The 27,541-nt window shown below is 46.1% G+C and overlaps 1 protein-coding gene and 1 pseudogene across 5 annotated transcripts in view; one reads left to right on the top strand and one right to left on the bottom strand.

Moving 5' to 3' along the window:
* PC (pyruvate carboxylase) overlaps nt 1-26,178 on the bottom strand; it is a 66,725-nt gene extending 40,547 nt beyond the window's left edge. The window contains exons 1-2 of one of the 4 annotated variants that reach the window (XM_080642712.1): nt 26,059-26,178; nt 21,705-21,740 (exon numbers count right to left, since the gene is read on the bottom strand). The gene's annotated coding sequence lies outside the window, so the exon portion shown is untranslated. Of the gene's footprint in view, nt 1-21,704; nt 21,741-24,389; nt 24,560-25,891 lie in introns of those variants that run through there. The other 3 variants (XM_080642713.1, XM_080642715.1, XM_080642714.1) reach the window with 3 other exon arrangements.
* On the top strand, nt 11,940-12,543 carry LOC308233829 (ras-related protein Rab-9A-like; annotated as a pseudogene). The gene has a single exon. The product of its transcript is annotated as a ras-related protein Rab-9A-like (transcript).
* Nucleotides 26,179-27,541: the final 1,363 nt, after the last annotated feature.

Here is a 27,541-nt window from a genome sequence, read left to right as displayed (position 1 = left end):
GGCAATGGGTAGGCCAGGTTCATGGCTGTGGATAGAATGCCTGTTCTGCTTGCTGCCAAGCAGTTTTACACGTGTAGTCTGTGCTCCTAACGAGGTTAAAGAGCCTTACCTCCCAAGTGACATAGTTGGCTAGAGGCAGCGAAGTAGCTCACCCCATTGCCACGCCGGAGACCGGGGCTTATTCATTTTGGTGTCCCAAATCTGACTGAGCAGGGGACCAAGAAGGCACTGAGTCAATGTTTAAGGAACTAATAAACCTTAATGGGAGACATGGCCTCACAGAATGTGCAGGACATGTGGTGGCAGAACACCTGGATCCCAGGCGGGGTTCCTCGTGACCTCAGGCAACTCATCTGCAAAACGATACCCCGAACCCCTCAGGCATGTATGTGAAAGTCCTTTGCTCACTGTAAAGGTCTGGTGTGTATAGGTTTCCCGAGATGGCCCCTCTCCTTTTCCCACCTGGGAGAAAGGAGCCAAGGACATGGAGAACTGATAAGCTAAGAATGGAGGTCAGGTCTGAGATTCCAGAGCTAAGCTCCCAGGAAAACTGGAACGGGGCCTAGAGGACTGATCATATTTCACAGTGGTTGTGTGTTTGCACATGGTTCTCAGGCTCTGCCTGGTATGGATGTGCTTTGCCTTAGCCAGACCTCAGCTTCGGAGTTCTCTGTCACCTAAATGAACGCGTGTCAGCTCTTCTGGTGGGTATAAGAAGGTTCCTGGCGAGGGGAAAGGATCTGGAAAGCTTCCGGCATTCTGTATACTGAAGGGAACCAACGTGTTGCCACCCTGAAGCTGCCTTTTTGGGATACTGACTCTAAGCTGTTTATTAACACACAAAACTCAGAAAGAACCTTGGACCCTCCCCCTCTTTCCTGCCCCAGAGATTCAGACAGAAAAACCTGCTTCAGGAAGATCTTAGGATCTTCACCTCGGGCTCCGTGGGGCTTTCGGCAGGGGCCTGTTAGCTAGATGCCCACTGTGCCCATGATTTCTCAGTCACCTAGAAAGTCACCATGTGTGTACCCTCTTCACGCTGCCCACTCCCACTTCTGAAATCTAACACCCCATTTCCTCCCCAACCCTTTTCTCCTTTATACAAAATGTCTTCTACACCCCACATTGCCTGTCTTTGTAATATTCATTCCTAAGTGCATCCCCCATGCACACGTATTAAAACTTTGATTTTCTCCTGTTAAACTGTCTCTGCTAATTTGATTATTAACCCAGCTAAGAATTTAGAAGGTTGGAGGAAAAGTCTTAAGTTTTTTAGCCCCCACCATAAGGGACTGAACGTGAGTGACCTGGGGCAAGAGGAGCCTCGGCACCAGGCCTCCGCCTGCAGGGACAGCAGCACTCACAGCCAAGGGCGCTGTGGGGAAGGGCTGCCAGAGCCTGGATGGTCCAGGAGGGCCTCCTGCGGCAGGAAGGGGGCAGACTGGAAGCCTGTCCGCACTTCCTAAAGTTAGCACGTTTTCTTATCCCTTAAGGAGCACGTATTCTCATCCCCTATGGAGCACCCACCGCCACTGCAAAATCTTTTGTCAAAAAGCCCAAGTCCCTTCCCTGGCTGCAGCCTTTGAGCTCTCTGGGTGGTAAGGCAAACAGCAAGGGAAACCCTCTTCCCTCCTCCCCAAGAATTGTGCGTTTAAGGAAAGTTCACGTGAAAGTAGTCCGAATTCTTACTTCCACCCACAGCCCCTGTCAAAGGGAGATAAACCACTAGGTCTGAAGCCTACAGAGTCGACGCTGCTCTTAACATTTCTACTTCTTTCTCTTTTTGGGGTGTGGGTGGGGAGATGAGATGGGTGGAAAGATGAGAGGCAAAAGAAGAAATAAACAAGCGAATGAAGTAAAGGCTTCAGCTCACCCTGGCCTCGCAGCAGAGCCCCGCCAGGTGGTGAGGGCCCAGGAGGAGAGGACAGCAAGACTTGGGACCCTGAAGATCTCTTCTATCCAGAAGTCATTCTACTCGGGCAGCTCGTAGAGGAGCTAGGCCAAGCCCACAAGCCTCGGTATCCATACAAATCAGAGGGTTTCAGGAGAGTCCCTAGAAAAGACTCAGACAATCCTGGCACCATGGGCCAAAATGGACTGTTCCAAGTCATCGGGTTAGTCTCAAAGGGTAAAATAAATGAAGAAAATAGTTCTATTTTCAAATTCTCCCTTCTCTTAGAGAGCATCTTTGGGTGTGGCTTCCTGTGGCTGATACTAGAGACTCTCCTGAGGTCTCCGGGAGCTTAACCTGAGAAGGAATGAGAAGCCATGGGGGGCGCGAGGGACAGAGTAACAACAGCGAATGGGCTCCAGGCCAGCGGCAGTGAATGAGCCAATCCTGACCACATGTGCTAGGAATAGCAAACAGATAACCAAAGGGAGTGGGGACGGGAAGCGATCGCACTTCCATCATTGAGAAAAGAATGAGGCCTGGCAGGGAGGGGCCTGCTCCAGGCTCCCCCTTGGAATGAGGTCAGAATTGAAACCTCAGCCTCAACTCTTTGGAAAAGAGATACTGTATTACCCAAGAGGAATATCTGAGTTTGTAAAATGGGTAAGAGGTCAAAGGCACGTTAGTGACCCAGACTTCTGCAAGTGATACTGGTCAGATAATATCAGATAATGGCCTTGAGCACGTAGGTTACCACAGCGCCTGGCACAAAACCCTTGCTGAATGAATATACGGATAAATGGATTCAGAATGAGGCTGTTTGATCTGAAGTAAGCAGATTACTGGAGACAGAGAGAGGGGTATGTGTAACCAGGGACAAGTGAGTTTGTTTCCCCATGGACCCAGAATATACCATGCCTCTAACCAGGGCATAAAGGGAAGAAGAAGGAAGGAGGGGAGAAGCAAGGAACATGTGTGTCCTCAGACTCCACACGCCCACCAGATGAAACCCTGCAGCGGTGCCAGGCTATTCGTCAGCAGGGCCATCAGCCAGAGATCTCAGATTATGGGGCTGGGACGAGTGTAGGGGGGCAGGAGAAATGACACGGACCTAAAACTAGGAGCACAATGTGGCAGTCACCAGAAAGCCTATCTCCTGGGCACCTGTTTGCCGCTTCAGAAAGGGCAAAGCGCTACAACCTTAAATTTGATGCTAATAAACTGATTTGTCAAGTGGGGAAAAAGGAAGGGCAAAGGGCCAATGTTTTCTGAAGAATGCTTTCCTGACAACCCCAAAACTCTTAGGGCCACGTCTCGTCTCCACAGCACCTCCTCCGAGCGGCCTCACTCCTTTGCCTTTCTTCCTTCCACCCAGGATCAGACTCCAGCCCCCGCAGGGAATGGTGCTGGGCCTGGCCTCACGGAATCTGCTCAATGCAGAGAAATGCACACACGTGACAGAGGACAATACACCTTACTGGGTCCGAGGCTTAACTGCCCTACTGCATCCAGTTATACACTTGTCTCCTCAGCATCATGAGGAAGACACCCCACTTCCACTAGGGCAGTGGTCGGCAAACCGCGACTCGCGAGCCACATGCGGCTCTTTGGCCCCTTGAGTGTGGCTCTTCCACAAAATACCACGGCCTGGGCGAGTCTATTTTGAAGAAGTGGCGTTAGAAGAAGTTGAAGTTTAAAAAATTTGGCTCTCAAAAGAAATTTCAATCGTTGTACTGTTGGTATTTGGCTCTGTGGACTAAAGAGTTTGCCGACCACTGCACTAGGGCAACTGAGCGTGACAACAAACAGGCTAAAAACTCAACTGCTTGCTCAAAAACCTCTTTACATTTCTCCAAGCCCTTAGGCAGGAACACAATAACCCTAAAGCAGCAGCATTCTAGAGAGGAAATAAAAGCAAAGAGAGAACAGAAGCCAAGGATAATTTTCTAAAACTGATAAGAAACATGATTTGAGCAAAAAATCCTGCTCGTAGGCCCCAGGCACCATGTCAGATGTTACTGGGGAAGAAGAAGGAAAGGGTGCTAAAGGCTCTGTGAAGGACACAAGCACAGAAATGACAAAGAGAACATCTAGAGTCTTTCAGAGAAACAAACACATAAACATACAGCCTCCTGACAGTGGGGCGTTTTGTTCTGTTGGCTGTGGCCTGGCACAGGGCACAGGGAGAGCATGGGTGTCGGGGCAGAGAGATGAGTCTCAACCCGAGCTCTACCACTCATGGCTGGGCGACTTTGGCAAGTAGTTCTCTCTCTCTCTCTCTCTCTCTCTCTCTCTCTCTCTCTGTCTCTCTTCCTCTCTCTCTCTCTCTCTCTCTCTCTCACACACACACACACACACACACACACACACACACACACACGGCCTAAATTTCCTCAAGGCAACACCTCCAGAAGAGAACACAGTAGAACAGAATAAACATAGCTGCCATTACTAATTTTAACTGCAATTATCATTTCATTGTTGTGTTCTTTTATATAAATTTAGTTCTAAATGCAGAAGAAAAATAAACCCGCAGATATAAAACCACACAACAATTCTAATCTCAATGTCCCCAAACGCTGGAACTCTCCCTGAGAATTTTACACTGACAAGCCTCTCCACAGAGAAAGCTGCCCACATCCTTCACAACAGGGCTCCTTCCCTAACCCCGGCTCGGTTAAACAGGAAAAAAGAGACCCACTATCTTCCCAATTACAATCTCCCTGTAAGCGCTCACCGCTTGTGAATGAGGCTGGCTGTCTCTCTGACGGTATAAAGTGCACCCAGCATCCACAATCCCAGAATAGGATTTATGAAAAAGTAAAGAGGTTTCATTTAAATCAGAGGGAAGAAGGTAGGAAATAGGCTTTGAGGCTTGAAATCCAAACAAATAGAATAACAACAAGATGGACGAAGAGGAGCTATAGATAGATGAACCGCCATTCAACAAATAGCTGCTCCATCCTAAGGTTCAATCATTCTCTCTTCGTCACATCAGTTAGCAAGCAATGGCTGCCAGCTCACTGGATGTGCATTGACAACTTCAGGGCGAAGTGCCTGGTCTTCCTCTGCTCTACCCTTTCAGTTCCTGTCTCTGGCCCACATCCCTGCATGGCCGCAGGTGACACAGGTATGAGTCATTTACTGTTCACAGGAAGCCAAGAGCCACTGACCTCTCCATCACTGAGAAGACCTCTTAGTTTCACTCTGGACTCCACCCTCACTCTGGTGAACTGTTTTGCCCAAGTTTGCTAACAGATAAAAATGGGGTTTCGGGCAAGGATGCAGAGGATATGAGATCATCCTCATTCCTGGAAAATAACTCCCACTTTGAGGTGGTTGAGTCATGAGTGCAGCAGGGAAAGTGGACCAGATACCACTGAGCAACAAAAGGGCAGGCTGTGCCCATCTCTGCCGCACACAGAGAAAGAGAGAAGACTCAGCGTCCACTGCTCCTTTAGGTGGAGGGTATGGGAGGGGAGAGAAGTTAGGAATTAAGGGTGTTGATTTGGCAGAACAAATGGCAAACACTCTATTCTTCCTTCTTATTTGCAAATAAGATAGACATGATCTTTGAACAAGAGGACAATGGCATCCTAAGCATCTGAGAAAAGGCAACTAAGAAGCTATTTGGAAAGATATGATGAAAGCCAAGCAAACTCAAGATGCAGAGAAGATAATGAAAAGAATGACAGGGCAGAGAGGTTACAAAGAAGAAACTCCTTTGCAGATATGCAATTGTGTGGAGGCTTCTAAAAGCTAAAGGCATAGCCCAGGCAAGACCATTATCAAAATCTCTTAAAATCCTATATAATAAAAGCCTAATATGCAAATTGTCCCCTCGAGCAGTTGTTCGACCCGGAGTTCGACCAGAGACCGGGAGTTTGACCGCTCACTATGACGTGCACTGACCACCAGGAGGCGGTGCGGAACATGGCAGGAGAGAGCGTGCTGCCCGCCCAGCTTCTGTGCAGCACTGCTGGCCAGCCCAGAGGCTCATGCTGCGCCCTGGCCTGTGGGGTCCAGCCGCACTCACCGCATCTCTGTGTGGGGATTTGGGCACCGTGACTCAGGCAGAGGGGGGTGCGCAGGCCCAGATACTGCCCAGGACCCAGAGGTCAGCTGGGATCTGCCCTTCCATGCCAGACGCTCGCACTTTGATTGCCAGCCAGGCCTAGGGACTGCACCCGTGCATGAATTTCGTGCACTGGGCCTCTAGTTAGTAGATGTTACCTTTGTGATCAGAAAAGGCAAGCATGCTATTTTCTTTCAGAAAAAAAATATACACACACAGCTTACAAATGGAAAATGTGGAGCTCTTATTAAAAAGCACATCATTTAAGAGATATTATCTTTTCTGAAACAATCTGAAACAATAGGTAATTATAGCTAAACTGCAATAGGCCACACTAATGAAATAGGAATAGCAAGCGTAGGCAATTCAATAAATATTTATAGTAGTACTTAAGTGCCAGGCATAGGGTAGGAGTATAATTTTTTTAAATTGTATCAAATAATGGTAAATTGATACAACCAGGGACTAGGTACATGACCAATTAGAATTGCTTGGTACATGGGTCTAATAATGCACATTCTCTGGTTACAAATATGTACACAATGTACAGGTGCTTTGACAAAGAGGAGAAATGTTATTAAGCTTTCAGTTTGCTACTTAAAAAAATGTTGTTGCCCCCTGTCATTTTGACCATTTTAAAGTGCACAATTCAGAGGTTTTTAGTATTTACAAAATGTTGTGCAAATATCACCACTATCTAATTCCAGGACATTTTCAAACACCCCTACTAAAAAACTCAGTACCCTTAATAGTCACTCCCCATTTCTCCCCTCCCCACCCCCAGCCCCAGCCCCTGGCAACCACCAATCTACTTTCTGTCTCTATGAATTTACCTATTCTAGACATTTCATATAACATTCATAACAACTGAACCAAACTGGCCAGGGAAATGTTGCTTGTTTTTGAACATCACAGACATGGACTCAATACTATAGACCAGCATTGCACTGATTTACCCCAGAAGGCCACTTGGTGACTCTGATGGAACCAACGGGGTGTGCCCCTTTTAAAGACTTGTGGTTCGCACATCCGTACCAAGTTCGTCTTCCCAGGGGCTAGGTCCACTCCAGCATTCACTATGAAGATAGGGTTGTTTGTGAGAGCAGGAATAGCACACAGGCAATTATTAATACATGTCTTAAGGGATTTAAAAAATGATATTCTATTTCAGACCTGGTCCCCCTCCCCTCTTATCTCCGGTTGCAGATTCTTATTTTCACATAATTCTTTTTCTGAATATTTTGCCCTTTTGATTTATGAAATTCCCCATAACCCTCACATTTGTTGAATTCCAGAGGAGACTATGTGAATACCCCATTGTTATCCTGCTACTGCCAAGTTGATCTTGGTAGGTTTTAATTTCAGGCTGGCCTGACTCTTGTTTTTCTGTTTAAAAAAAGAAACAAAACTTTTAAATATTGTTCTGTTGTCCATATACCAAAAAGGCTCCTTATCTTATGTTTCCTTTTTTCTTATTGTGGTAGAATACACATTACATAAAATTTACAATCTTAACCATTTTTAAGTGTAAAGTTCAGTGGTATTAAATACATTCACATTGTTGTCCAAACATCACCACCATCATCCATCCCTGTCTGTAACTCTTTTCATCTTATAAAACTGAAACTCTGTCCCCATTTATCAATAACTTCCATTCTTCCCTCCCCCCAGTCCCTGGCAACTACCATTATACTGTGTCTTTTCATATGCTTATTGGTCATTCATATATCCTCTGAAGAAATGTCCATTCAAGTTCTTTGCCCATTTTTTAATCTTTTACTTTGTTGTTCATGTTGTTGAGTTTTAGGAGTTCTCTGTATATTTTGGATATTAATCCCTTACAGATATATGATTTGCAAATATTTTCTCCCATTCTGTGGGATGCCATTTTTCTCCATGAATAATATGTTTTAATATACAATTTAAAAATTTATGAAGTTCAATTTGTCTTTTGTTGTAACCTGTGCTTTTGGTGTCATATCCAGGAAATCACTGCCAAGTTCGGTGTGATGAAACTTTTGTCCTATGTTTTCTTCTAAGCGTTTTATTGTTTTAGGTCTTACATTTAGATCCTTGATCCATTATGAGTTAATTTTTATATATGGTGTTAGGTAAGGGTCCAACTTCATTCTTTGGCATATGAATATCCAGTTTTCCCAGCACCATATTTTAAAAAGACTGTCCTTTCTCCATTGAATGGTCTTAGCATCCTTTTCAAAAATAATTTGCCCATATATGTGAGAGTTGGTCTATGTCTGTCTTTTGCCAATACCACATTGTTTTGATGACTGCAGGTTTTTTTTTAATAAATATACTAGTGGCCCGGTGCATGGATTTGTGCACATTGAAAGGAAATTAATTAGAATGTTTGAATACCACTATTCACCCTTTCTCTATAATAGAAGTGTCAACCAAATTCACAATAGACAATGACAGATCGAAATACACGCGTGTGACTGGTGCCAGCGAGAGCTTTATATGTATCGTGCATGCATGAGTCAACATTTTTAAATTGCCAGTGCACGTCATATGTACCAGCTGGTTGGACGGATGGTCAGATAGACGTACGGTCACTTAGCCTTTTATATATAGAGAGATTTTTATTGATTTCTAGAGAAAGGGAGAGGAAGAAAGAGATAGAAACACCAATGAGGAAAAAGGATCATCAATTGGCTGCCTCCTGCATGCCCCGCACTGGGGATCAAGCCTGCAACTGGGGCACATGCCCACAACCGTATTCTCCTGGTTTAAAGGTCAATGCTCAACCACTGGGCAACGCCAGCAGGGCATAACTGCAGTTCTGTAGTAGGTTTTGAAATGAGAAGGTGTGAGTCTCCGGTTTTGTTCTTTTTCAAGATTGTCTTGGGGCTGGGGGGAGGTGGGCAAAGGAGGGGAAATGAGGGTGTATAATTGTGCACAGTTGTCTCATAACCTTTTTATTTCTATAGAATCAGTATGTTCCGACTTTTATTTCTGATTTTAGTAATTTGAATCTTCTCTCTTTTTCTCTTAGTCCATTTAGCTACAGGTTTGTCAATTTTGTTGATCTTTTCAAAGAACCAACTTTTGGTTTTATTGGTTTTGTTTTTTCTATTCTTTATTTCATTTATTACAGCATCCAGGAAAGAGCTGTATCCACAGATACACAGTAAATGCTTGAGGAAGGAACAATTTCTTGGAATACTGCACAGTCATAACTTTTGCCCTTCTTAAACCATTCAGTCAGTTGAAAACTCAGAATTAGATCATGGGGAGTTTATTCTGCCAAATATTGAAATTGCCTCTTAAGAATATCAGAAGTAAAAAGGGATAAAAAGATGGCCCAAGTCAGCAAAAACACAAATGGCTGTTTTGCAACCAATTGGAATGGGATAGTCAAAATCCAGAAAGGCTGAGGCAAACCTTCAAGGCCTACAGAAATGGCCTTGGGCAACACAGCAGGGAGGAGAGGCAGGAGTGCAGGTGACAGTAAATGGCTCCAGTTATAGAAGCTGCAAGTGCCATTAAGAGATGAACTTAAATAGGAAAGACAGAGCTTCAGATGGGTCTTTTCAGCCCTGTGACAGTGACACTGAGACATCACACTAACATCCTGTGGAAGAACCTGAGGCCAGGAATCTGATGGCTCTTTTCAAAGCTTGGCTCTGCCTCTTATTGGTGGAATTGGGTGAGTCATTGAACCCATTAGAACCTCTGCTCCATCATCCATAAACACCAAAACCATGACCTTAGCCATTGCCAGTAAGAACTGTCGGGTAAAATGATAAAACTATAAAGTGCTATACACATACGAAGAAAAAGGGGTTCTGTAGTAGAAGTGCCAAGACCAGTGAAAGTAACCTCACACGGTGATTGGATCATAAATTCCTAACTGGGCAGGGTATAGTGGGTAGTCATATTCCAGGCCTATAACTTCTTTAGTAAAAGGTTTATCTTTGCCTAAGCAAGCCCGGCCCATTGTTCTTGTGCATCTAGGTTAACATACTTTTGAAATGCCAGAGTAATTCTTTTTCAGATCCCTTGAAGGGATAACCACCCACAAGGGAGCACATAATCTTGTTAACTACCCTACAATCCAGTTCCACTTTGCTTTCTCCTATTTCCATGTAATCTTCCTTAGCTCCTTCTTTACTTTCAATTGCATAAAAGAAGCTACAAAACTTATTCTCTAGGGCACTTGAGATCTCGCTCCCTGGCATATGTCATCAGCTTGGCTCAAATCTATACATATAAAAGGCTAAGTGTCTGTCCATCCAACCAGTAGCTATGACGCGCTCTGACCATCTACACCAGTGGTTGGCAAACTCATTAGTCAACAGAGCGGCAAACTGCGGCTTGCAAGCCGCATGTGGCTCGTGAGCCACAGTTTGCCGATCACTGATCTACACTAATAAAAGAGAAATATGCAAATTGACCGTACCTCCACAACACCACCAGCCAATCAGGAGTACGCAAATTAACCCAACAAAGATGGCGGGTTAATTTGCATACGCAGGCGCAGAGCGAAGACTGAAGGCTCCGGCCCGAGCAAAGACTGAAGACTGAAGACTGAAGACTGAAGACTGAAGAGGCTTGGCTTCTCTGCTGCAGCCGAAGCGAAAGCCTGGGTCCCAGGTGCCGGAGGAAAACCGGTGCCAGCAGCCAGGGGAAGGAAGGCCTATTGCACGAATCTTTGTGCAACGGGCCTCTAGTTTAAAAATAAATGGCACCACGGACCGGGCGCTAACAAACCAATACTCGCTTCCCCCAAGTGGGACACAGGCTCTGCCACCACCCTGGAGCGACACCCCACCAAATCGCAGCCAACGCTGCCAAGACCCACAGCCCAGCCCAGCCAGGAAACAGTGGCTGTGGTCGCCAGGTAATGATGTCACATAGCAACACCCAGCTTCCTCTCCCTAGTGACCAGCCCCCTTAGAGTTTCTTCAGCCCAGGAATCCGACTTGCAGGTAGATAGGAGACTCAATAGAATCCTATTTTCTTTTCATTAGCAAGATGTGAATAGCGAAATTAAAATATTTCTTCTAATTAATTTCCTTTCAATGTGCACGAATCCGTGCACCAGAACACTAGTAAACTCATAAAAATTCTCTATTGGTCTGTATTTTCCTTACATTGACCTGGTAAAGTTTGAATTCACCTTTGGAGGCCAAACTTTCTTTTTCTGTATTGTAATTCCATTCTGCTATCCCCAAGCATTCAGTAAAATTTTGTGAAATATCAGGTAGTATTTTTCAAAGCTGTATGTTGAACCCTGGCCAGGTAGCTCAGTTGGTTACAGCATCATCCTGATATGCCAAGGGTGTGGGTACAATCCCCGGTCAGGGCACATACAAGAATTAACCAATGAATGCATAAATAAATGGAACAACAAGTTGATGTTTCTTTCTAAAATAAAAAATTTAAAAGCTGTGTTTTGAGAAGTTATGAGACAGGTCTGTTTGTATGTTTCAGGCAAAATGGTCCGAGGAGAGAGCCGACAGCCCTGAGACAGGGAGAACTAGGTGACATGCAGAAAAAAGTGACGGACAGTTGGATATAAACAACCCAGGTAGAGTTCATTCATCTAGCCAATATTTTATGTTCCAGGCTTGGTAGAACATATCATAAGCCTTCCATAGTTCTAGAAATACTTGAGGAGAAGAACTTGGTAAAAGACAGACTTCCTGCAGATCAAGTATAAAAGAAGCTTGAGGGCTGGACTCGGGCAGCACCTTCAGCACCGCGTCCAGCCTGCCGGGTCTCTGACCCTCTTGCTTTCCTCATTGCCCCTGGACAGAACAGGCCGAGCTCTCTGATGTCCTCCGTGTGGCCGCGGGAAACATCCTGTACTCCTATGATGAACCTGCACAGTGGTGAATCACTTTCCCCCCGTTGTCCGCATTTGAGTGAATCTTCCCAGAGTCTGAGAGATAATGATGATGCTTGAACTGAACAATAAGCGTTCTAAAGTCAAAGATCTTGAGATTAATAATGGCAGGAAAATCATCACTTTTTAAAATAATTCTCCTTGGAGATGGTGGAGTTGGGAAGAGTTCTCTAATGAACAGATATGTGACTAATAAGTTTGATACCCAGCTCTTCCAGACAATAGGTATGAAATTTTTAAATAAAGACTCGGAGGTAGATGGACAGTTTGTTACCATGCAGATTTGGGACACAGCCGGTCAAGAGAGATTCAGAAGCCTGAGGACGCCCTTTTACAGAGGTTCTGACTAGTGCCTGCTCACTTTTAGTGTCGATGATTCTCAAAGCTTCCAGAACTGAGTAACTGGAAGAAAGAATTCATATATTATGCAGCTGTAAAAAGAGCCCGAAAGCTTTCCTTTTGTCATTTTGGGTAACAAGATTGGCATAAGTGAACAGCAGGTGTCTGCAGAAGCCTAAGCCTGGTGCAGGGACAACGGCAACTACCCTAAGTCTGAAAAATGTGCAAAAGATGCCAGGAATGTCACAGCAGCATTTGAGGAAGCAGTTCAAAGAGTGCTTGCTACTGAGGGTAGGTGAGATCACTTAACTCAGACAGACACCGTCAAGTCTGTACTGAAAGCCCAAGACTAACTCCTCTTGCTGTTGACTGCTCAAGAGGTTGCCCGAGCTGCCCAAACAACTCACGCTTACGAAAAAACACAGGGGAGAGAGGAGGATTAGCGTTTGCAGCAATGGATCATCTACTCATAAAATTCAACTAACCATATTGCTGCTTCATAAGTGGGAGGGAGAAGGGACACATTCACTCACAGAAGCATCTATTTACTCAATAATGGCACCTTGCATTTATAAATTGTTAATGGGTGTCTAATATTTAATTTAAATATGTAAGTGACAGAGATAATGAGATGACCAAGACTTTAATTATGATTAAAACAAAACACTTGCATATTTTAGAAATTATTGTTCTTTTCCTGGGAAAATGGAGGACTACTTTTTATATATGTATATTTTAATGTGATTAGTATTCTATTCCTGGTTCAGGGGGAAAATTTCCTAAAGCAAAAATGTTGGATATTAAAGATTAAAATCAAATGCAAAAGAAAGAAGAAGCCTGAGTAATTGTTTTTTAGGAACTAAATTGACATGTTATTTGTGACGATGTGAGAGATCGGAGCTATCTAAGACTCAGAGGTCAAATGCAGTTGAAGGTTTCACATGGCATCTAGTTTCATCTCACTGCCTTTTGGCATCCATGTTCCCAAGGACAAATGAGCTTTTAATCTTATCAAAGATCCCTTGTATGTAATATGTTGCTTATCTCTTGCTGCTTTCAAGATTCTTTTTTTTTTATTATGATAGGGCTAGGTGTAGATCTCTTTGAGTTTATACCACTTGGAGTTCACTGAGCTTCTTGGGTGCATAAATTATTGTTTTTCATCAAATTTGAGATTTGTTTTGGGCACAGTTCTTCTATTTATTTGTTCTGCTCCTTTCTCTCTATCTTCTCCTTCTAAGACTCCCATTATGTATCTGTTGCTAGACTTGATGGTGTTCTACAGAATCTGAGGTTCTGTTCATTTTCCTTTATTCTCTTTTCTTTCTGTTCCTCAGACTGGATAATCTCAACTGACCTATCAACAAATTTGCTGATTCTTTCTTCTGCCAGTTCAACTCTGATATTGAGCCCCTCTAGTGACTTTTTCATTTCAGTTATTGTACTTTACAACTCCAGAATTTCTTGATTCTTTTTTTAAAATTTCTATCACTTATTTTTTTTTATATTTTATTGATTTATTACATAGAGGAATGGAGAGAGATAGTTAGAAACATCGATGAGAGAGAAACATCGATCAGCTGCCTCCTGCACACCCCCTACTGGGGATATGCCCGCAACCAAGGTACATGCCCTTGACCGAAATCGAACCCGGGAGCCTTCAGTCCGCAGGCCAACGCTCTGTCCACAGAGCCAAACCGGTTAGGGCTCTATCACTTATTGATCATCACTATTTGACAAGGCACTGTTCTCATACTTTCCTTTAGTTCTTTGGACATCTTCTAAAATAGCTGATTTAAAGTTTTGTCTATAAAGTCCCATGTCTGGGGATAGTTTCTAGTGACTGCTTCTTTTCCTATGCATGTACCATTCTTGCCTCATACTTTTTTTTTTAGGGTGTGTCTATTCCTTTTACTATTTATTTATTTACTAGAGGCCTGATGCACAAAGTTCGTGCAAGGGGCTCGGCCCTCGTGGCCCTGGCTGCCTCAGGGCCCCGTCCCCCCGACCCCACTGGTAGTTCTGGAAGGTTGTTCCAGAAGGCCATTCCGCTGTCTGGTCTAATTAGCATATTAGCTCTTTATTATATAGGCTTTATTTATTTATTTATTGCTTTCAGAGAGGAAGGGAGAAGGAGAGAGAGATAGAAACATCAATGATGACAGAGAATCACTGATTGGCTGCCTCCTGCACTGCATGCCCCACACCGGGGATTGAGCCCACAACCTGGGCATGTGCCCTTGACTGGAATCAAACCCAGGACCCTTCAGTCTGCAGGCCAACGCTTTATCCACTGAGCCAAACCAGCTAGGGCTCATACTTTTTGTTAAAAACAAGATTCAGCCATTTCTCTTGACTAAATGTTCCTTGATTGGATTGTTGCTATAAGCCTTTTGTTAACTTCCAGAATTCTAAAACAGTTGATTTTTGACAATTTTTGCCAGTTTTCTCATTTCTTTTATGGAGGAACATCTTTTAAGAAATCATTATTCCACCACTTCCCAGGAATCTGTATTTCATATGTCATTTAGAAAGAGGCTTTCATCCCCTCAAAATATTTTTTTGAAGAAAAGGGGTAAAAGAGAAAAACTCTGATAGTAAAATACCCTGCATCTGATCTTAAGCCCCAAAGAGTGTTATAAATTCCAGCCTTCTTTATTTTTAAAAAAATATGATTCTTTAAAATCAAAAGGACACAGAAAATAACTTCTTTAATGCATAACTTTATCATTTCAGCAGCCAGGGGGGAACAACTGGTATAACATTCCAAAATAACCTCAGTGAGATGTTATATATTCTGTTTTATAATGCATCTTTCTCATGTAGGGGCATCATGGCTCTTGTGCTGTAGTAATAAAGTTAAAATGACAAGTTTGATTATTTACAGTTTGATGGACTATTTTTAAAGTTGAATAGAATGACATAAACAGATTACATATGTAGAAATCTTTTCTGAGGTATATTTTGGTGTTTTCCTATTTTATGCTATAAAAATGCATTATACTTTAAGTTGCATTTCTAAAATTGCAATTGCAAATGATATTTTTCCCCTTTTTAAAAAATTTTAGGGTTAATTTTCTCTATATTCCCTCCCTGCCGTTTAATGTCCTGCCCTGTAGTGGAGCACATTTTCCTCTCTCTTTGAACAGACATTCTGTCATTCAATGATGTCTCTGCCATCATTTAATGTACTATCATTTGTTGTTTATTACACAGTGCTCCTTCACCACCCTGAATGGGGAATTCAGAACCAAAGAAGGGAAAGACTGTATTTAAAACGCCTGCAGTGTAGGAATCTAAGACAGTCCTCCACTCAAATATCCTTTTTTTGGAACTCCACAGACCTTCCCTTTTTACCCACATGGGGCCACATAAGCATCAGATATCAGGAGAGAGGTCAGACTGCATTAATAATTTTCAACCAGGTCCCACTCACCACCCACAAGCTTCCTGAGGCCAAACCCAGTGACCAGGACAGGAATGCAAGTTCACGTCTGTTTATCATCTAAGATCTAAATCTCTATCAAGAATTTAATGGCAATGGCCCCTCCAAAGAGACTGGTAACACGCCACTGGGAGGTTAGGGGGAGGTCAGGACTCAGGGTTCATACCATTTCCGGGGGCTGGGGGTGGGATAAACTGAAGAATGAGAAAAGGAAGGCATGAGTTCCAGGTGCCAGAATTTCTTGTTAACCAAGGCTGACTAGAAACCAATAACTCTTAAGCACTAGACCCCTTTCTCTTAATTTGAAAAGATGTAAGATATAGGGGTAGCAATGCCAGACCAGGACTCAGAAGACCGGAACTCAAATTCTAGCACAGCTCTGTCACTGGCACGATTTTAGAATTAGTGCTTGGTCAGACAAAGCCTTGGGAGATATTCAAAATCTAAATCCCACCTGTTTTGTATTTTAATTCCACCTATTTTGTAGCCATAGTGCATAAGAATGAAGCCTTAAATAGATTAACAGAATCCAGGCACCTGGTATAGCAACCTGGGCAGAGTTCCATGAGATGAGGATTAGACAATGTGATACCTCCACCTAGGGCACATGGGCTGTGAGACCATCCCCCATTGAGCGCAAAATGGCAATGAATCAGGGTTCTGCCTAGCAGTTGGATTCAAAGGTCAAGACCTAGTTTCATCATGGACAGGAATCTTGGACTATAAAGAAACATCATCCAATTGAGAAAGAAATTCCAAAAGTTGCATAGGAAGTAATTTACTAGAGCTTGAGGTCACATCATTAATTCCTTATTATGTAAGATTTTTCAATTCCAAAAAGATATAGCATTCAAAATAAATATACTAAGAAAATAAAGACCATAGTATTTATAATTTTGTGTTAAGAAATGTGTACTTGTTACTTTATGTACTACTAGAGGCCCGGTGAACGAATTCGTGCACAGGTATGGGGTCCCTTGGTCTGGCCAGCGATTGGGGCCAATCGGGGCCAGCTGGCCGGGAGGAGGGACCGAGGGAGGTTGGCTGGCTGTGGGAGGTTGGCTGTGGGAGTGCACTGACCACCAGGGGGGCAGCTCCTGCATTGAGCACCTGTCCCCTGGTGGTCAGTGAGCATCATAGCGACTGGTCAACCGGTCATTTGGTTGACGGGTCATAACGGCTGCTTAGGCTTTTATATATAGACTAGAGGCCAAATTCAGTGCCCAAATTTGTGCATGGGTGGGGTCCCTCAGGGTGGCCTGCAGGGATCAGGCCGAAACTGGCAGTGCAACACTGCCTGCCACTCCTGCCTGCTGTTCCCACTCATCCTGGCCCCACTGCACCTGCCACAGGCTTGCACCCAGTCAGTTCCGATCAGGAGAGGCTCACGCTGCCGCAGTGGCGCTCACCAGCCGTGAGCCCTGCATATGGCGCCCGGGGGCCGAGATGCAATCAGCCCTCTGGGCAGGCAGTGGGACGCCCTTGCCGGCCCAGGATCCGGATTTGTCCCACTGACGGTTGTGCCGGTTGTCGGAAGCCACCTGGCAGCCGTTTTTATACCATTTCTTCCTGCGGAGTGTCTAGGGAGGGGAAGCAGCTGCAGTGCCCGAGGCTGACTTCCAGGAGGCCTGCAGCGCTGACAGGATCGTGCCGGTGGTGCCAGTCCGTCAGTGCCTGTCCCATTCTCTGGAGATTGAACCTGCAGGACTACCGAGGGAGTGAGTGGCTGCCGCCAGGCTGGTGGGCTGCCAGGACAGGTCGGTCAGTTGAGCTCCTGTATTGAGTGTCTGCCCCTGGTGGTCAATGCGCATCATAGCAACCGGTCCACCGGTCGTTCGGTCGCTTAGGCTTTTATATGTAGAAGATAATGTTCAACGTAATTTGGTCTATACAGAGTAACAAGTCACTCTCAAGATTCCAATTAAAATATGTAACTAATTGGTTTATGTATTTTTTAAGAAAGGTTTGTTTGTTTGTTTTTTACTGATTTTGTAGCAAGAGAGGGAAACATCTATATAAGAACAAAACATCGATCAGCTGCCTCCTGCAAGCCCCACTAACCGGGGATTGAGCCACAACGCAGGCATGTGCCCTGACTGGAAATCGAACTGGCAACCTTTTGGTGCATGGGATGACACAAAAGCAACTGAGCCACACTGGCCAGGGCACTAAGTAATTGGTTTAGACTTGTGATTTCAAGTAGGAATTTTACTAAGTTTAAAATCAGTATTGGCAGATGACAAATACGCACATGAAAAGAAGCTCAATATCATTAATCACCAGAGAAATTCAAATTGAAACCATGAGACATCACTACACACCTTTTAGAATGGCTACAATTAAAAAGACGAACCATAGCCAGTGTTGGTCAGGATTTGGAGGGACTGGAACCCTCCAACACTGCTGGTGGGAATGTAAAATGGTACAACCACTATGGAAGCAGTTGGGCAGTTTAAGTTAAACATACACCTACCGTATTATCCAGTCACTCCACTCGCACACATTTGCCCAAGAGAAAAAGGAATATATGCATACAAACATTCATAGCAGTTTTATTTACAATCACCAAAAAGTGGAAACAACTGAAATGACCAATAGGTGAATGAATGAATAAACAAACTGTGGGGTATCCACATAATGGAATACTACTCAACAACAAAAAGAAGTACTGATATATCCCCCCCTCAAAATCTCAAAGTAATGATGCCGAGTAACAGAAACCAGACAAAAGGGTACATATTATATGATTCCACATATGTAAACCAGAAAATGCAAACTTATCTGTGGTAACAGAGAGCAGTTCCATGGTTACTTGGGAATGGGGGACGCAGACAGGGATGGGAGGAAAGGATTGCAAAAAGGGGCACAAGAACACTTGGAGATGAAGGATGTGTTCTATCTTAATTATGGTTTCATAGTTAAGGTTTCATAAGTGCATACATATACATCAAAACTTATATATTGTAGCCCTAGCTGGTTTGGCTCAGTGGATAGAGCGTGGGCCTGTGGACTGAAGGGCTCCGGGTTCAATTCCAGTCAAGGGCATATGCCCAGGTTGTGGGCTCGATCCCCAATAGGGGGTGTGCAGGAAGCAGCTGATCAATGATTCTCTCTCATCACTGATATTTCTATCTATCCCTCTCCCTTCCTCTTTGAAATCAATAAAAATATACTTTAAAAATTTTTAAATAAAACAGGATTATAGGAATGTTTAAGAAAATTTAAAAGCCAGCTTAATTTATTAGATTTACAGGAATTATTTAAGTATTAGGAATGTCTGTTAATCAGACAATTAGAAATATTAAAATAATTAAAGGAAGTTGAATGTAATTTAGAAATTCAATACAAATTTTTTAAATGAGTTGTTTGCAATTGAGATCCAGTATTATTCAAAAGGCCCCTTCAAAGTGATTATTAAAATTTTCTAAAATCATAAATAGAACAGAAAGATTGTAGGCTACACATAGAAGGGAAACTTGGAAGACTAGCCATTAAAGGAAGAACTAGATTTCAACTTTAACAAATTGAACACCAATTTTTTTTTCATCCAAAATAACTTCTGAATAATCTTTGCATTACACAAAAAACCCAATGGTAGGGATAAGGTGAGGTAACAAAAAAACCCCAGCCAGACATGTCACTCACCTGAAATTCATCAAGTCAATCTCTCTGAATCTCAGTTTCCTCATCATAAGAGAGGAATGTTTTCCAGAATAATACATTTATTATTAATGATTTAATAATATTAATAAAATTTCATATTGATAAACAGCACATCAGTCAGCAAAAGCACTTGGAGAAGCATATAGTGGTAAGCAAATATAAGAGATTAACAGCATGATATCACTTCGTAGTAACTGCAGCCTTTCCCAGACCCTGAGCTGGCCAATGACAGACATGCAAAAGATGACATATCCGCAGAGACTAAGCATGACTCAGCATAGCCAGATCACGGAATTTTCCCAGAGGTTTCAGCCAGGGATGGATGTCATCAGGAGAGGAGCTGCTACACATGGAAACTGGCCCCATTTCACGCACAGCTGGTGAAAATGTACTTAAGAGCAGCTTTGAATACCCTAGTCCCGTGGTCGGCAAACTGCGGCTCGCGAGCCACATGCGGCTCTTTGGCCCCTTGAGTGTGGCTCTTCCACAAAATACCACGGCCTGGGCGAGTCTATTTTGAAGAAGTGGCGTTAGAAGAAGTTTAAGTTTAAAAAATTTGGCTCTCAAAAGAAATTTCAATCGTTGTACTGTTGATATTTGGCTCTGTTGACTAATGAGTTTGCCGACCACTGCCCTAGTCCCTACCCCCTTCTCTGGCCTTCAAGAAAGATAAGGATAAGGAGTAAGGGACAGCAGCAATGAGGGGATGCTGGGATGAGCTGGGTTATGCCTTCTGGGATAATATTAAAAAAAAAAAATGAGCCCCACCCTCCCAAAAAAGCCCACCCTGGCCCCCATGGCTTAGTGGTTAGGGTGTCAGCCTGTACACCGGAGGGTCTCAGGTTTGATTCCCAGTCAAGGGCATGAACCTGGGTTGCAAGTTCGATCCCCACCCCCAGTCAGAGTAAGTGTGCAAGAAGCAACCAATCAGTGTCTCTTTCACATCGATGTTTCTCTCTCTTTTCTCTCTCCCTACCCGCTCCCTTCCACTCTCTAAGGATCAATGGAAAAAATATCCTCACTCCTTAGGGAAGGATTAAAAAAAAAAAAAGCCCACATCCAGAATCACCAAGGAGATATAGCAAAGGAGGAGGGAAGAGCAGCAACCTTCCACCCCAGGGTCTTGGTGTGGTAACTAAGCAAAACTCCAAGACTCAGCAGGGGCTTGGAGACTGAAGACCAAAAGAGCTTTTTAACAAACTAGATGACCTGGGAGAAGGCAGCCCTTCTTGCCACCAATTTTCCCTTCCTACTAATGGATGTGGTGGAAGACACACAAGGGGGTGCAGTGGGGTGGGGATCTGGATATTTAATTCTGCTAATCAGCCTTCTCTGGATCCCCATTTCTCAGCTCCATGAGATAGGTGGTTAGGGACCTTCACCCAACGCCCCACCTCTCCTGATGCAAGGAAGAACATTCAACTCTATCAACGGAGAACAGGAGGACGAGATAAGCAGAGAGAATAGGGCAAACTCAATTGAGGCTGCTGCTGGCCCAAGAGAGAGCTGTGGGGCAATCTAGAAAGGAGAACAACTCCTGGGTCAAGCAGTGTCCCCTGAGGAAACTAGCTACACTATGGGTAGAAACCCAAGAAAAAGTCCCCATACAAAGAAATCTCCACTCTGAGCACGGAACTGGAGCTCCGGGGAGAGTTGTTCTTGAGCAACCAAGTCCCCAGGGCACAGGCAGCAGGGTGGAGGTGGGGCGGTGCTAGTCAGAGAGCTGGCTAGAATGTTCACTGGGACCAGCAGCAGGAGGCAGAACTGGATCATCAGGTGGACCCCAGCCAGAGGGCCTTGGTTTGCAGCTGGGGAGATGCACCCAGTTCAGTGCAATCAGGGGAACGCTGTGTGAGGAGAAACCTGAAAAGCAGGAGATCACAGGGCAATGCTGCCTGAGCACTGGGAGAGAGAGAAGGGACGATTCCACCTTTACCCCTCTGGCGCTGTGACGCCCGAAGACTGAGCGTCAGTGTGAACATGTGCCAAGTGTTTTTACAGCCAGCTGACAGAGTCCATAGCCACAGGCTGCCCAGAGTCCCTCACCACCAGCACCTGCTTTCCATGCTGACTCAAGGGGTCTGCACAGAGACTGCCCGGCCCTACAGATGCTTCCTCGGGTCCTGAGGAGCCTTGCCACCCTCCCCATGACCAGCGTCCCAAGTCACACCCTTCTAGAAGCAGGGCTTCCTGGGGCTGACCAGTTGCCAACTGGGACCAGCGAGGGACCCAGATGTCATTTTCCAGTGAAAACTAAGAAAGACTAGGAACAGACAAGGACTGCTTATATTTTCCAAAAATCAGAGCTTGGCCATTATTATGCATTGCGCTTGATAGCCGACGTGCCCAGACCGCTAACCTGGACAGCTGCTCCTGAAGGAGACCCACCACCCCACGACCTGGATTCAGGCACAGGACTTACCCTCAGGTCTTGTCAGGTCCAAGAGGCAGGCGCAATCTAAAGTAAAAGAAAGAGAAGTGTTACTTTCATTTCTCCAGCACTTCCAAGAGCACCTAGGAGTGGCAAACAGAGATCCAGAACCCAGAGAAGAACTGTTACTTTGCTTCCGTCAAGGAGAATGGGTGTGTATGTGTGGGGGGTGCACCAGGAAAGCACCCCAGCTCTGCTATCCAGCGCCTGGGCTCCACCATTGCTGCTCTGCCACCCACTCCTGTAACCACTCAAAGCCTGTTTCCTCATCCGTGAAATGGGAATAGTAACAACACTCATCTCACAGGGTTCCTGATAAGTCAACACAAGTGCAGCACTGGCACCAGGCCCGCTGGAGAACTCAGACCTTAGCCAATGCGCTGAGTAAGAAGCATTTAAGTAAAACCCTTTTCTGGCACTCACTACACAAGAACAAGAAGTTCTAGAAACTTTTATTGTTTTATCGGAGGTACTTTTCTTCCTGTCCAATTCCATCCAGCCCCGGGCCTCCTTTCTCCGCAGAGCTGTCTCCATCCTTCAGAGCTCAGTGCTCCTCCAGATTAGATTCTCCGAGCCTGCGTCCTATCTCACTACGCACTTGACACTAATTTTTGTCTTATGTGACCGAGCGCTGCTATGTCTCCTACTTCCCCGACTATTTCCTCAGCCCACATTGGTGGGATGTGACCGCTTTGGGGAGTTCACAGCCCACACCTGTCACTCAGCTCTAGTCCCTGGTAAATCAAAAACGAAACGGAGACACAGACCAGCAAATCATCAAAGGAACTGAATCCATGATGCCCTGGTAGATTACATCAAGGCTGAAAATGAATGCCTGGGGTACTCAACTCAATAAAATATTGATTGGGCATATACCTTCCATAGGCACCAGGTCAGAAGGCACACACTCTGCTCCCAAAAGGCCACAGATCAGGTTGTGGGGGACGAAAAAATTGAGGGTAAGGAAAGGATAATACACGAGAGGAACCTATGTGGGGACCCCAGCCACACAGTCTCCTCGCTGTGTAGATTCTGAGGGATTTAGTCTACCCATAGTTCCTCACCTTTAAATGGGGAGCTAACAGTACCTCTGTTGTAGGGTTGTCGTGTCAATCAAAAAATACATGTAAGGGGCTTAGCAAGATCCCTGCCACCACATCATAAAAGGTTGGCTTTTATTAATAATGAATCATTACATATCATTATTATTAAAAGAGAAGAGCCATGTCCAAATGAATAGATTTGGCAAGGCTTAATGCAGGAAAGCCTGCAGAATAATTCTGATAGGATAAGATAAGAGGAAAGTCCTGCAGAGACAAGGACACCAGGGACAAGAGCAGAGGAGGGACAGACACGGAGAAGCAAGTTTGGGGGCAACAACAAATAGTCTCACATGAGGACTGAGGCAGATAGAAGAGGGTACCTGTTGGGTCACATGGAAGAAAAAGCCCAACAGGTGGTGGGATCATATCTTCTCACTCAATAGGTCAGAGGAAAGGGCTTTGTGTCACTCCCCATTTCCCACCATCAGGCCCTACTCCTTTCGCAGTTTAGCAAAGAATTCACAGCTGAGACTAGGCAGGGGTAGGCAAACTTTTTGACTTGCGGGCCACAATGGGTTCTTAAACTGGACCGGAGGGCCGGAACAAAAGCATGGATGGAGTGTTTGTGTGAACTAATATAAATTCAAAGTAAAGGAGCGGAGGGGAGAGCAAGAGAACCGGATAGAACAGCCGGATCCAGCCCGCGGGCCGTAGTTTGCCCACCCCTGGACTAGAGGCAGCTAAGACAAAGAGGTGGAGGGATGGTCAGTCAGGCCCAGGTGAGGTTTCAGAGAGAGCAGGTGCAAGGCCCCACGGCTGTAAGGAGGTCTACGGATGACAAGCAGCATGCTTTCTTGGTATCAGGAGCAGGGGGCTGTTCAGAAGCGGGTAAGGTGCTATTGGGAGGCAGCCAAAGAGAGGACCCACACTAACCCTCAAGGGAAACGTTCACCTGAGGGAGGCGCCCAGCTCATGTGGAAGAGTGCTAGACAGATCGGGACAGGCTGGGTCTACTAGCACGGGACCCGGGACTGGGCTACTGGAAGTGAGAAAAGAGCAAGCAAGGAGGAGGACAAAAGGGCAAGTGGCCTGAACTGGCACATCAAAGGCAGGAGGGACCCACCGAGGCCACAACTTCCAGGACAAGCCTCCCCGAGGGGTAGGCGATCCTCCAGGTGAGACCTGGCACAGACAGGGTCAGGGAAGCTGGAGCAGACTTCAGTAGTGAGAGATAAGGCACATAGGGGACTTAGGGGTAAACTGTGGAAATCTGAATGACAGCCTAATTCAACAAATCAACACTGAACAACTACAGCGAACAAAGCTCCTTCCTCAGGGCAGCGCAGCCGCTAAGAAACACAGGGTTCCTGCTCACAAGGGGTTTACTAGAACACAGACAGAGACACCCTGTAGCTCAGGCCTCCTGCTGGGCCCGCAGAGCCCAACCAAGCGCCCTGGCGCCTTCGGACCCTGTCTCATGTCTGCCTTACCAGCGCCTTAGCAAGTGCCCTCACCTGTCACACCTCCTGCAGAGGCCTCTTCAGTGACCCAGCTGAGAAGTGCTACTTCTCCCCCGTTCCCCTTCCACCTTCCTCAGCCTTCCTCTTGCAGATTCTAGTCACTTAAAACTCACCTCTCCTCCGTAATAAAAACTTGACTCCTCAAATCCAATCACTGCTTCTTCAGTGCCGGCTGCAGTGGAATCAAACAAAGCTCACAACTCACCCCATCCACAGAGCTTTCCCCAGTCCATCCCTGTCCAGCCCCCAGCCAGTCCACTTCTCCCCTCCCTGGCCTCAGTATGTGGTTTGGCCTGATTTATGGGCCTCTACTCAACTTCCTCTTCCACGTCCTCCCAGGGGCCATACCTCACCAGCATGGGCTCTGTACAAACACACCCACTTGCTGCTAAAAGTTCTATTTCTTTTTTTCTCTCCTTCCATCAGTTTGTCAGCATTTCTAGGACAAGGATTAATTTCATCTCTCACGTCTTCTCTCAACGCCCAGTCTAGAGATCCGAACATGGTAGGTGTGCAAAAGAAGGCGAGTAAGAATTCAAGAGTTAAGATGGAGAGCAAGAGACAGAACAGCTGTATCACCGGGTTAATAGAAATGCTGAGCACATGCACTCCCAGCATGAGTATTTGCATCACAGGCAGGGGAAGGGTGACACGGGGAAGCCAGGGCTGACGGCAGCAGTGGGTAAGGCAGCGACAGAAAAGGCAAAAGTTCAGAGTAGACTCAATAGCTCTGGTTATGATCTGCCAAATACCGGCACCTCCTTGAGACTCAGTTTTCTCAGCTGCAGAATGGGATAATAAGCCCTGGCATACTATCTCACAAAAGGAACAGGCAATCAAATGTTGAAGAAGTTCAAAGCTGCCAGGATCCTAGGACCTGGCCTAACCCCCGCATCTGTGAGATGAAAAAGGAGCTCCCCAGAGATGAAACAACTCAGAGTACACAAAGCAAGTCATTCTGGGAGGGACCTTCATGGCAGGTCCTGAAAGCAAGGCTTCTGAGTTCAAACGTTTCCCAGGCCGCTGCTCCTCGCCGCCCCCAGCCGAGTGCGCTCGGTAAACTGCTGAAAGCTGTGAAAGTAACGGGCTGAGCCCAGCCCCACCTCCTAACTGAGCAGCCTCGGGCGAATCACTGCTTCTGGGCTCCTCGAGCTTCTTCACCTGAAACTAAATGGAACTGGGAATACTCCACAGGGTAACGAGGAGGAGGATCCTACGCGAGACTCCTGGAACACGGAACACCCTCGCCTTCCAGGCCACGGCTTTCCTCAGAACTGAGCAACTGCCAGTATGATGGGGGAAACCTGGGCTCCCCATTCAGACAGACCTGGGTTCGAACCCTCACTCAAGGACCTAGCACAAGGCATTTTCGTGCTCCGTGCATCAGTTTCTCCATCTGCAAAATGGGCCCGAAAGCAAGAATAAGGCCGCCGCCGGTCGCCAGGGGCGCGGGATGGACAAGGCCCGGCTGGAGCCCGAAAGGGAGGGATGCTCACGGAGCGACGGGCCGGGGTTAAGAGGGGTCCCCGGAGCGAGGGAGCGAGGGTGTGAGAGAGGGACGGACCCACGCCGACCGTCCCCCACAAGGGGGGAGGGGAGGGGCGGCGCAACTCGCCTCGCGCACCGTCCGCAGCTGTCTCCTCCAGCCGTCACTCGCGAAGCCCGCGCCGCCTTGGCGCGCACGACCCTTATATAAGCGTCCCCTGCGGCGGCGCCGCAGCACGCCCTCCCGCTCCCACCCGCCGCGGGAAGAGGAAGGTGCGCAGCGCCGTGGGCACTTACCTCTTCGCCGCCGCCGCCGCCGCAAGTCGTCGCCACCGCCTCTACAGACCCTAGCTCCAGTGACAGGGAGCAGCTGCGGCCTCCGCGCAACCAAACTTGCTTCGGTCCATGCCCCGCCTTGGGACTTCCTATTGGCTCAAGCAGCCCAACCCCTCCTGGTATTGGACAGTGGCCTCCGTCACTCACCACTCCCCCGTTCAGAACTCCTCCTTACGCCCGTCTGCCCGTCACATTTAAGCCTTGGCGCCCCACGTCAGCCCCGCCCTTCGCGTCCCCGGCGGGTCCCTGGATTGGTGATGAGGCTGGAAGAGCCGGTCCCTGGCACACCACCGCCTACTCCCTCAACTACAGAGCCCCACGTGGGCCTCTCGTCCTCGCCGCGGCCCGCAATAGGCGGAAGTGGCCGGTCTCGGACACCCTGTGATTGGTTGTCCGCGGGGGTGGGGATGTGCGATTCATTCACCCGAGTAGCACGTGTCTCCCAAAGCCGCAAGCATAACAGATCACACCGGAGCTCAAGGATCCAGGCAAGATGCAAATACATGCAAGCGGACGGAGAAGAGGTCGGAGGAAAGGGTTTGCGAAGGGCAGGAGGAAGGAGAAGGTGCACGGGTTTACGGGATTGCGTCCTTTAGCAACTGTAGGGGTGGGGATGGTAGGCAGAAGACCGTCCCTGTGTGACCTTGGACAAGCAACCTCACCTCTCTGAGCCAGTTTCCTACTCTGCAAGTTGAGGCCACTCAGGACCTAGAGGGCCCCAGAAGGCTTGGTTGAACGGAAAGCTTCATAAGTCAAAACTGGGCTCTGTGCCAACCAGGGGATAGGGGAGTGGCCAAAACAAAATATATGCCTTCCAGTGAGATAGCACAGACGGTAAACAAAATATACCGTACATCAGATGTTAATCAGGGCATGGAGAAAAAAATGACCTGCTTCCAGACAATTGGGAGGATCAAGGACTATGAGAACATCTTGTTAACCAAAAATTGCTAATTGAGCACGGAGAGATAATACAGCTCCGTTCTTTTCTCTCTCTTTTTTTCTTTTTCTTTTCTCTGACTATATTGTGTCTGCTGTGTTTGTCTATCCAACTTCCTAAACTTCCCTTCCATCTATCTGGCTGAACTCTAACCTGGGACAATCCAACATAGCCATTTTAGTAGCAGAAAATGAATTAAAAGCCCAGTTCTCCAGATTTACATACTCATTTGGTTAACAAACACTTTTTACTATGGGCTTGGTGCTATGCCTGGGACATAGTAGTGAAAAAGACACAGTTCCTACCATCTTGTCATAGAGCTAACATTCTATTACATGTCCAAGTCCAAGGACTCTTTCTACCTCACAACTTACTTTATGCAGGAAAGAGTTAAAGCTGTGTGACCTTGGGTAGGTGCCCAACCTCTCTGGACAGAATTTCCTCCTAAGAGGGTCTGGACATGTTGGCCATTAAGTGTGTTATTTTCTTGTCCCTATTAATCTA

Source organism: Plecotus auritus (genome assembly GCF_963455305.1).
Source record: "Plecotus auritus genome assembly, chromosome: 9".
NCBI lineage: Eukaryota > Metazoa > Chordata > Mammalia > Chiroptera > Vespertilionidae > Plecotus > Plecotus auritus.
The sequence above is the reverse complement of the archived record's forward strand: the minus strand, read 5'-3'. Positions and strand labels throughout refer to the sequence as shown.